An 11,945-nucleotide genomic window follows, 5' to 3' on the forward strand; every position below is an offset into this window, starting at 1 on the left:
GAAAGGAATTCCAGTTTTATCTCCAAGATTCATTTATGACCAGGGAAGATAGAGTGTATAGTATTAAATGTTCATTGTTACCAATAACTCAGGCGTGCAGCCCTTAATTGATGGATTTTTTTAAAAACACGCTTTTATGGTCTGTTCTTTGGCAAAGAAACAATCGTTTTCCTGTGTTTATTTATCTTTTTTTACTAAGTGCGTAAAGTTTTCATGACATGCCAAGTAACCCAACCAATGTCAAGATCTCCTCCGTGAAATTGCTCCTTGAGAGGTTGTGTGATGCTAATACCAATAAACTTATTTTTTTTTGAAGAGCTTGAGGAGGGAGCTTTCACCAGAAGACATGAGGGGGTTTTATTATAGGAGTTATGTTTGCAGCTTTTAATCATCTGCAACTACAACTTTGAATACAAAATACAACATGGCCGAAGGTTTGTGGACACCTGACCATGACACCTACCTATATGGCCAAAGGTTTGTGGACAACTGACTATCACGCCTACCTATACGGCTAAAGGATTGTGGACTCCTGACCATGACAGTTACCTATATGGCCAAAGGTTTGTGGACAACTGAGCATCCGGCAAAGGTATATGGCCAAAGGTTTGTGGACAACTGACCATCACACCTACCTATATAGCCAAAGGTTTGTGGACAACTGACCATCAGGTAAAGGTATATAGCCAAAGGTTTGTGGACAACTGACCATCAGGCAAAGGTATATGGCCAAAGGTTTGTGGACAACTGACCACCAGGAAAAGGTATATGTGGACAACTGACCATGACACCTACCTATATGGCCAAAGGACCACCTTCCAAATTATTGAGTTTAGGTGTCTCTGGTAAAGATTACTTTTCATGCTACAGTATCCAAAGACCTTTCTCTATCATCTGTTGAGGAACACAGGATGAAAAAGTTATCAAGGGTTATACAGACCAGTAGAATAGACACTACGGCAGGAAACAATCCAGGCCAACCCAAGGGCATGTAACCCCCTCCTGCAAAAGCCATGCCCTAATTTAGCTTAGTGTCCTTAGTTGGTTGTATATCTCTTTCCAGTTCATGACTGCTTGCTACAATTTGGGGCACGGCTTGGAGTGCCTATTCTGTTGTTGGTTGCCCGACCCTCTTGGGTGGACTGCTTTTGGACTTCCCATGGTAAATTTTGGATCTTGGTTCCCTCAATAGATGATGAAGTGGGATATTGGAGCATATTGAGGTACACGGCCTATTTCCTCATGTGTATATACTAGTTCCTATGTACTGCTTTCTACATCTAAGGGCATAGCTGTTCTAAAAGGGGTTATATGCCATAGAACTGGCCTGGTGGTTGTAAATCTCTTTCCAGTTCATGACTTTTCATGAGTGTCTATTCTATTGTTGGTTGCCAGACCTTCTTGGGTGGACTGCATTTGGACTTCCCATGGTAAATCGTGGATCTTGTTTCCCTCAATAGATGATAAAGTTGGATATTTGTACCTACTGTTAAATCCCTTTCTTGAAGCCTATTAAGGGACACGGCCCCTTTCTCCTCATGTGTATATACTATTTCCTATGTACTGCTTGCTGCAACTAAGGGCATTGCTCTGGTAGAAGGGGTTATATGCCGTAGAGCTGGCCTCGTGGTTGTATATCTCTTTCCAGTTCATTACTTTTTCTTGAGTGCCTATTGGGTTGTTGGTTGCTCGACCCTCTTGGGAGGACTGCTTTTTGACTTCCTATGGTAGATTTTGGATCTTATTTCCCTCAATGGATAATAAAGTGGGATATTTGTACCTACTGTTACATCCCTTCCTTGAAGTCTATTAGGAGGCACGCCCCTCTCCTCATGTGTACATATTATTTTCTATGTACTGCTTGCTACAACTAAGGGCATGGCTGTTGTAGAAGGGGTTATATGCCATAGACCTGGCCTTTAGTTGATTATGTGCTGGTATCCATTCTACCCGAGGAAGGTGCTATATAACTCGTGGTAACTTTGGATCCTGTCTCCCTCAATGGACTCTGATAGAGGGAAATTGTGTGCCTCTAACATTCTTGTTACAGTTTAGTGAAGGCCGTTTTCTGTTCCACCATGACTGTCCCCTGTGTACAAAGCCAGCTTCATAAAGACATGGTTTGACCAGTTTGGTGTGGCGGAACCCTGATCTCAACCCTACTGAACACCTTTTGGATGAATTGGAACACCGATTGTGAACCAGATCTTCTCATCCAACATCAGCACCTGGATTTTGGAGGGTGTCCGTGGGAATTTGTTCCATTTGTGAAGTCAACGAATGGAACAAATTCCCATGGACACCATCCAAAATCTTGTGGAAAGCTTTCTCAAAAGAGTGGAGGCTGTTATAGCCACGAAGGGGAGAACATTCAATTTCGATGTCCAAGCTAAATAAAGACATGGTTTGACCAGTTTGTTGTCTAGAAACTCGAGTGTTCTGACCAGAAATGTCGGACACCCTCGTGCAAATCCTTTCCAGAAGAGTGGAGGATGTTATACTACAGCCCTACTGAACACCTTTGGGATGAATTGGACCGTTGATTGTGAGCCAGGTCTTCTCCCCCAGCACCTGACCTCACAAATGGGCACAAAATCCCACAGACGCCCTCCAAGATCTTGTGGAACGCCTTTCCAGGTGAGTGGTGGTTGTTCTATCTACAAAGGAGGGAGGAACCTACTCCATATTAATGTCTGGTTTTTACAAACGCATGACTAAGAATCTCATATAAATATGATGGCCAGGTGTCCACAAACCCTTGACCATATAGTGTACTTGTTGGTGCATCAAGGTTTCAATGACCTCTGGTGATATAAGGATTGAAACTTTTTTACCATCTTAACTGTATACGAAGTAACTCTGGCCATGATACAGTTAAACTGCACTCCCATCTCTGTCATCACTATCTAATTATCCAGCACTTTGAGAAAACTACTCAGCCTTGATAGATTAACCTCTCCCCGTGGAGCCAGCCGACCTGTTGCTCTGGATACAAGGCCGGGGCTTTCATTGTGCCAGAGAAGCACACCTTCTGTGGCTGGCTAAGAACCTCCTGCGCTCTCAAATACTTTTCCATTTTCATAATTTGCCCTTTTTGTTGTATCTCATATTAGTTACCAGATCTTTATGGACAGATGGTGCATGATATCAGCAGTTTCCTAGCTGAACATCTCCAGAATGCTTTATGTGAACCCAAGACCCTTCTAAATATTTGACTGCGCGCATTCCATACTAATTGATTTTCCCAGAAAAGGTAGGTCACCCTGACCACATGGAGTTATTCAACCAACCCTCCGGCAGAGTGGCCTGGCTGATGAAGGCAAGACAGAAACACAAACGACACCACCGTAGCAGAAATCACATTCAACTTTATAAGTGTGTTCAGCCAAATCATAAAAAGACAAGATGCGGGATGGTTTTACTGGTTTCTACATGACAATTATATATATCGATCAGTATATAGGTTTACACATAAACATAAAATTCATATACATACTTTAAAAAAAAAATTACTGCAATAACATTCTAAAAATGAATAAAAAATTATATTTTCGCATCTTCCTTTTCACATAGGATTCATTTAAGAAGAAAAAAGAAAAACAAAAGCAATATTTTCCAAGATCTACATACTAACAGCATTACGTTTGTGTTTTTTTGGGTTTTTTTTTGGTTTAAACCATCACTGCCAGAGCAAACTAGTCATCTAAATAGCAGCAAAAAGGTAGTTAAAGGCAGAAGATCAGAAGAGGCCTTACGGCACAGGCATCTGAAGCGTCAGATCTGTCAGTCAAGACAGACAAGGTGTCCTTAAAACATCAGCTCTAAATTGCTGTTGTTACATTTGCAGTAATTACATACATGGTGCAATACACTATATGAGCAAAAGTTTGTGGACACTTGACCATCACACTTACACTCTATGGCCGGACGCATGAGGAACGCCCTCCGGGTGATTCCAGTGAAGGGTACTGGTAATACTTTAGCATACAAAGACATTTTAGGCAAGTGGTGACAGTTTGGTGAAGACACTTTTTTGTTCCACCATGACTGTCCCCGGTGTACAAAGCCAGCCCAATGAAGACATGGTGTGACCAGTTTGTGAAGACCACTCAAGTTCCTCCACACCAGAGCCCTGGTGTTCCACATAAATTATTGAGTTCAGGTGTACAAAGCCAGCTCCATAAAGACTTGGTTTGACCATTTTGGTGTGGAGGAATTTGAGAGCCCTGACCTCAACCATACTGAACACCTTGGGATGAACTGGAACACTCTGGTGTTCCACAGAAATTATTGAGTTTAGGTGTACAAGGCCAGCTCCATAAAGACTTAGTTTGACCAGTTTGTGAAGGCCACTCAAGTTCCTCCACACCAGAGTCCTGGTGCTCCATAGGAATTATTGAGTTCAGCTGTACAAAGTCAGCTCCATAAGGACATGGTATGACCAGTTTGTGAAGGCTACTCAGGTTCCTCCATCAGATCCCCGGACTTCAACCCTATGGAACTTAGGAACATTCTATGGAACATAGGTGTTCCATAGGATTTATTGAGTTCTGGTGTACAAAGCCAGCTCCATAAAGACTTGGTTTGACCAGTTTGTGAAGGCCACTCAAGTTCATCCACACCAGAGCCCTGGTGCTCCACAGAAATGATTGAGTTCAGCTGTAGAAAGCCAGCTCCATAAAGATATGGTTTGACCTGTTTGCTGCAGAGGAACTTGAGAGCCCTGACCTCAACCCTACTGAACACCTTTGGGATGAACTGGAACACGACTGCAAGCCAGGTCTTCTCATCCAACACCAGTACCTGAACTCATAAATGGGCACAAATTCCCACAGATGCCCTAGCTATGGGTAAGAGAGGGGTAGGGGGCAACTCCATATTAATGGTCATGGTTTTGGAATGGGATATCCAACAAGCTGATACAGGCGTGATGGTCAGATGTCTACAGACCTTTGGTCAAACAGGGTAGGTAGATTATCATTCTCAATGCCCAATGGACAACCGCAGCAGGAGAATTAAGGCACTGCCCTGCTCTGGTGCCCATTTAGAATTATATTTAACAGCCGTACATGATATAGAAAGCACAACATTTAATTGGCTTCAACCCTTTTACTACGCCAAAACAAATGACCTGACAACTGGATAGTGCACCTCTAAATTTGTTCCAGGACTGTATATAGCAGGTAAAGTTACAGATAAAATAGGTAGTTTGAAAAGTCCCCGTGAAATGATGTGGGGATTATCGTCAGGTAGATCAAAGGCAACGTACTCGGTGACACATGAATCGTGCAGCATAGTTAGAACCTCATAACAAATTACCTGGAGCTAGGCAACCCAGAGTGAGTAGTAGGTTAGCCAACACTCTCCGGCAACCTACTAGCAGCACATGTGTAGCTATAATTGGCTGCTGAAATCTTGTAGCTAAATGATACAAATGCTTACATATATTTACATCTTAGATAGTTATTTGACACTGTGAGGCGCTCATGAATATCGCAAAGCAAAGCAGAAATAAAAGGCAATGGTTAACAACGTTAAATGCAGAGCGTGTGACTTAAAGGTACACAGGTAGCTGGAATTTTACGTACTTGTAGGAACTTTTTTTTTTTACTTCTGTAAAATTGCTTAATCTCCATGAGCTTGGTATGACCCAGTGGGGTCTTAGAATAGCACTTGGCCTTTTTTAGGCAGGGCCGCAACGCGCAGGTGTCCCAGGCTCCAGACCAGGTGTGGGGTACAGATTTTTTCAATATACAAGTAAAATAGGAAGTTAGATTATGTTTTTCTAGTGTGTTAGCTTTGAAGGCCTTTATGGAAGTATATCTAAAGCCAGAACTTTTTTTTTTTACTTTTGGGTAAAGCGAGGAAGGTTTTTTTTGGGGATTTCCAAACACTTGATAATCAAGAGCTAGGTGGCCCTGAGTGGAGATGCTTCACCATTCATATATAAATCAGAGTGGGACCTGAAGTCAGCGACACTGGCTGGATGTCATATAGCTATCTGTTCCCAGTTCAGATGTGCCATCATAGCCCCTGGCAAAGGGGAACTCTTCCAGCACCCACCTTCTCTGTAGCTCAAAGATGTCAAGTGACCAAATGCCAAGAGCCATAAAGGAAGCTGATACTGAAAGATGTTAAAAAGTGTGCCCCAATAAATCATTTAGGATTTTAGATACTGCACAAGGCAGTCTTCTGGCTCACTTTCATCAACCATGCGTGCTGACCTAACAGGGCTCATCCTTTCCCGTCTGGCCAAATTCAAAATGAAAAAAGTTCCTCAAAAACTTTTTGGGAAATAGATGAGTTCCCAACACTAGGTCCAAGTATATTGTTCTCCACCAGATCCTGCTCCTTCTAACTGAGGCATTTCACCCCAGCCAGGGTTTAATCTTCCCTGGCTGGGATGAAACACATCAGAGGAGAATGAGCAGGGTCTGTCAGGGGGGCAAAATGCTTGAGCTTGATGTTGTGAACATCAAGTTCCCAACATCAAATCCAAGCACATTGTTCTCCACCAGATCCTGCTCCTTCAATACTAAGCCACTCCTCCCCAGCCAGGGTTTAATCATCCCTGGCTGAGGCGAAACACGTCAGAGGAGAAGGAGCAGGGTCTGTCAGGGGGGCAACATTCTTGAACTCAATGTTGTGAACATCAAGTTCCCTATACCAAGTCCAAGCACATTGTTCTACACCAGATCCTGCTCCTTCTAACAAAGGCATTTTACCACTGCCAGGGTTTACTCATCCCTGCCTGGGGCGAAACACATCAGAGGAGAAGGAGCAGGGTCTGATGGAGGGCAACATGCTTGAACGGGATGTTGTGAACTCATCCATATTACAGTAAAGTCCTTCAGGAACACCCACTATCTACTATAGCCACTGATAACTACGAGACCATGGTACACTTTGATATTTAGACCAAATTAATTTGTCCCTACCACAAAAGTGCTTGTTGGTTGTGTTCTCCCCCGCCCAACGGTTCTCTTCTCCGCTGATGTGTTTCACCCTAGCCAGGGATGATTAAACCCTGGCTGGGGTGAAATGCCTTAGTTAGAAGGAGCAGTATCTGGTGGAGAACAATGTGCTTGGACTTGGTGTTGGGAACTTTATGTTTACAACGTCAAGCTCAAGCATGTTGCCCTCCATCAGACCTCCATTCCTGGTGATAGGACAAATATAGAGGTGGTAAACCTCCCAAGTGGTGCTGCAATAGAGGTTCTCATCCTTCCACACTTTATCCAGAACTTTAAAGAAAAAAGCTCTCTGATACCCTTTGATGCTACCATAAAAGGAGGCAGGCCACGCTCATTCTCCATCATCATGTGCTTGCAGCTGGACAGAGAAATAGAGCCCGGTTTACACAATCATATTTACAGGATGCTCGATAAATATTAGCTTAATGATTGAGAAAGGTATTATTATTGGCTATTTAAACAGCCGAAGAACTGGAGGTCACCATGACATAGCAACGCACTTTCAGCGTAAGTTTAATATAATGTGAAATGGTACAACTGGTAGAAAACAAAGCCCCATGTAGAAAAACCCTTTCCAAGAAGGAGGGAGTTCCTCTGCAAAGTGTTATAGACCAACTGCATAAAATATATCATTGAAACAACCTTGCAACGTCCCATCTACAAAGAGGGCATGTTTTCTGGATTTCACAGGACGACAGGTGTTTAGTAAGGACAATGGCTCATAGCTTTACATTGTTCACATGCAATCTTGAAAATCCGATACAGTGAGAAATATGAAACCTTGGCTCCAAATGTACCGTTGAGAAAGACTGTTAACATGTAAAGAAGTTGAAAAAAAAAAAGAAAACATGACGTCACCAGCACACTGTAAGAGTAATTAGCAAAAGTCCATTTAATGACACATTTCTATTCAATACAAGCGCTTTCGGGGCCTCAAGGGGTCCCCTTCATCAGGCTCAGAATGAGAAGTTGGACACACATTTTTGGTTCCTAAAAAATATCTTTACGCTACCTCCTTGAATCTCCAATGGCCTAAAGTTTGTGGACCGCTGACCATCACACCTATTTGATAGCCAAATTCCAAAAGTATGAGGACATTCTTCCATATATGATGGAGTTCAGGTGTTTCCAGTGAAGGGTATTGTTAATACTACAGCACAAAAAACACATTTTAGACAATTGCGCGCTTCCAGTCTTGTGATTGGAACCCCTCTGTCACGGTCAAACGCTGAACCATTCTGATAAGTATATAACACTACACTAGATGCTAAGACCAGCTCACATACACATACATTTCTATTGGATCATTACTATGAGGGGTGGGCAAGCTTTGGGACTATCAAGAAGTGCAGAAGATTTGTTTCAAAATTTGCCCGTAATGCAAGTCTTTAGGAGGCTACGGAAGGTTTCTAAAAGGTACAAATGGTTGGGTTCAGTTTTCTCCAGTGAAGGGTACTGTTAATACAACGGAATACAAAGACATTGTAGACCATTGTGCGCTTCCTGGAGGTAGCTGTTTGGTGAAGACCCGTTGGATGCCATCAACACAAGCACAAAGCCTGACCCAGGCCCTAAGAAGGTGACCGTTCAATTGGGGAGGCTTCCATGTGAACATACTGTACACTGGATAGCCAAAGGTATGTGGACTCCCCACCAAATTATGGTATTTATAAATATATCCGTGTTTGCGGATGACACCAAAATTGGGAGGATAATAGACACGGACTTAGACATTATAACATTACAGGAGGACCTGGATAAAATAGGGGAGTGGGCATTAATGTGGCAGATGAGGTTTAATGTCGATAAATGCAAAGTAATGCACTTTGGAATTAAAAATAAACAAATGGGTTATACAATTATGGGTATGCCGCTGGGGAAGTCAGAAATGGAGAAGGATTTGGGGGTCATTGTAGACCACAAACTGAAAGGTAGTTTGCAGTGCCAGGCTGCTGTAAACAAAGCTAGCAGGGTCTTGTCCTGTATTAAAAAGGGGATCTATTGCAGGGACAAGTCTATAATTTTGCCACTTTATAGATCATTGGTTCGACCTCATCTGGAGTACGCGGTCCAGTTCTGGTCACCAGTACTAAGAAAAGATGTCCTTGAGTTGGAAAAAGTCCAGCGGAGGGCAACCAAACTAATTAGGGGTATGGAGGACCAGAGCTACGAGACGAGGCTACTAAATTTAAACATGTTCACATTAGAGGTGAGGAGATTAAGGGGGGGATATGATCTCCATGTACAAAATGTTCAATGGTGGTAGCAACATTAGCGATAAACTGTTTAAAATTAACTCCGTTACAAAAACTAGAGGCCATCACCTAAAATTGGTGGAAAAAAAATTCCAGCACAAGGGGCGAAGGGGGTTCTTCACAGTAAGATCAGTTAGGGTCTGGAACTCACTGCCACAGGCGGTGATTTCAGCAAATAATGTGGAATTGTTCAAGAAACTTTTGGACGATTTCTTAAGGGACCGTAATATACAGGGGTACAGGTACTCCTAGAATGAGATCCTAATAGGTTGGACTTGACCTCAAATACTATGTAACTATGTATTCCGGTCTTTCCAGTGAAGGGTACAGCATACAAAGACATTGTAGACAACTGTGGTCTTCCAACCTTGTGATAATAGTTTAGTGAAGACCCTTTTCTGTTCCACCGTGACTGTCTCCTGTGTACAAAGCCAGCTCCATACAGACATGATTTGACCAGTCTGATGTGGAGGAACTTGAGTGTCCTGCACAGAGCTCTGACCTCAACCCTACTAAACACCTTTGGGTTAAATTTGAATGCCGATGGTGAGCCAGGTCTTCTCATCCAACATCAGCACCTGATCTCACAAATGGGCACAAATTCCCATAGACGTCCTCCAAAATCTTGTGGAAAGCCTTGGAGGCTGTTCTAGCCCAAAGGTGGGGGCCAACTTTATATTAATGGCCATTCGGGAGACCTCAACCCTACTGAACTTACAAAGTCTCTTTTGGTTAAATAGGCACAAATCCCCACTAAAACACTCCAACTTGTGCAAAGCCTTCCCAGAAGAGTGCAGTCTGTTATAGCCCAAAAGGGTGTAAAAACAAAAGGGTGGGTGTGTGTGTGTGTGGGGGGGGGCGGGTTAACTCCATACTAATGCCCATGATATATAAGTAGGATGCCCAACAAGCTCATATACTGTAGATGTGATGGTCCACAAACTTTGGTCAAATAGTTTATACTATACTAGTGCAACGCCCCTGAAGACCCAACTTTTCCCATCAAATTTTTTTCCAAAAACATCTAAAATGCACAATACCTTAAAAAATGGAGCATTAGTGCAAACCCATCACTGCAGTTACTGTACCGTCTTTGTCTGCATTTAGCTTGGAGTCTGATCATACCACAGCTTTAAAAGAGCCATGAAACTAGCTGTGAGCACGCCATCAACATATCGTAAAAAGTTTTCATACTTACATCTTTAATGTTTTGTACTCTGTGATATCACCCAAAAATTACAAGTATCTCTGTCCCGGCAACTGACACAAACTTACGTACCTTACAAAAGCAGAATTTGAATTGGTAGTAGAACTCGCTTGTATAATGACAATGACCATCGTCATGGGTTGACCTATGACTGGCTCTGATAAAGGAATATCTTACACATTCCACAAACATCGCCAGACTTTCTCAGGCTGAACTCTTCTTATCTGTTCTAACTGCACAAGTGGCTTGTTGTGTCTGCTCGGGAAATAGACTCTTTATCATCCGATGCGATTTGTCCGCCCCATAAGGGAAACGCACAGTAAATAGGTGAGAATCTCCTTCAATTGCAGCAAGTTAACACATCATCTGCTTCTTTGGGTTTCCCTATGTTGCAACAAAGTGTATATAAAGCCAAAAGTTTTTGGATAGCATACGGAAGAGTTGAATTTTTTGGCCTCCTCGCCTTAGCGGCCAGGGGACTATGTCCCGGGGACTGCGTGTGCAAGGTGGAAAGTTCAAAAAGCATAACATATAAGGTCCAAATTACATTTTTTTATCAGAGGTGTACTGGGCTGATGAAATTGGAGGGATTATTGATGTATATGGCGCCTTTCTTCCTGTGGACTCAAAGCACTTCATCTGCTATTAGAGCAGATGGTAAGGCAGCCATCTTGGGTGCACCCAGTAGAATACCGCACTAGGGCCAATTTTGGATAGGAGCCAAGCAACCGAGTAGCATGTCTTTAGATTGTTGGTGGAAGCCCATTCAAACCCAAGGAGAACATGCAAACTCCATACAGATAGTGTCCTGCTCATGACTCAAACCGGGCAATCCCAGGGCCGCAGGCCATAAGTGCTAACCACTAAGATGCTGTGCTGCCCCAAGAGGTAATTAGTATGATCACTGACTGCTTTAAGAGATCCAGCACCTCAACACCTTTCTTTTACTTCCTGATCAATAAAATCTATTGGGTTCTAAGCAGGGGGTCCCTATACTTTTCACCTCCTGAGACCGGGGAGGGTGTGTGTGTGCTGGTGGTGAACGTTACTGGGGGGGGGTTGGGTTGTTGGGGGTTTGTACAGTACCTCTGTCTGGTGTCCCACCCAGCTCACTTCCAATGTGTATCCCACTGCACTCATTACCGGTCTGCCCCTTGGAAATGGGTGCTGAAGTGACTGTGGATGGCGCTGCTAAGATCCAAACAGATGGGATATGTCACCAGCACACTAGAATTAAACTGTACAACATCTTTATTGAAAAGTAACGTTTTGGGGCTACCGGAGGTCCCTTCATCAGGCTCATTACAATGTTGCCAGGAGCTGGGCAGAATGCCAGCCAGAGCGACCCGCTCAGCTCCTGGGCAGGATGTCGGGCAGAGCGTCAAAGGTTGTTAAGAGCACCGTGGGACTCTCTGGCCGGAAAGGGGGCCCCCCCTCCCATGTGACCCAATGAGATGCCTCCTGAGGCAACCACCTCAGACCGCTTCATTATAGGGATGGCCTTGGTTC

The sequence above is a fragment of the Nanorana parkeri genome, unplaced genomic scaffold, assembly GCF_000935625.1.
Source record: "Nanorana parkeri isolate BGI_ZX_2015 unplaced genomic scaffold, ASM93562v1 scaffold171, whole genome shotgun sequence".
Lineage (NCBI taxonomy): Eukaryota > Metazoa > Chordata > Amphibia > Anura > Dicroglossidae > Nanorana > Nanorana parkeri.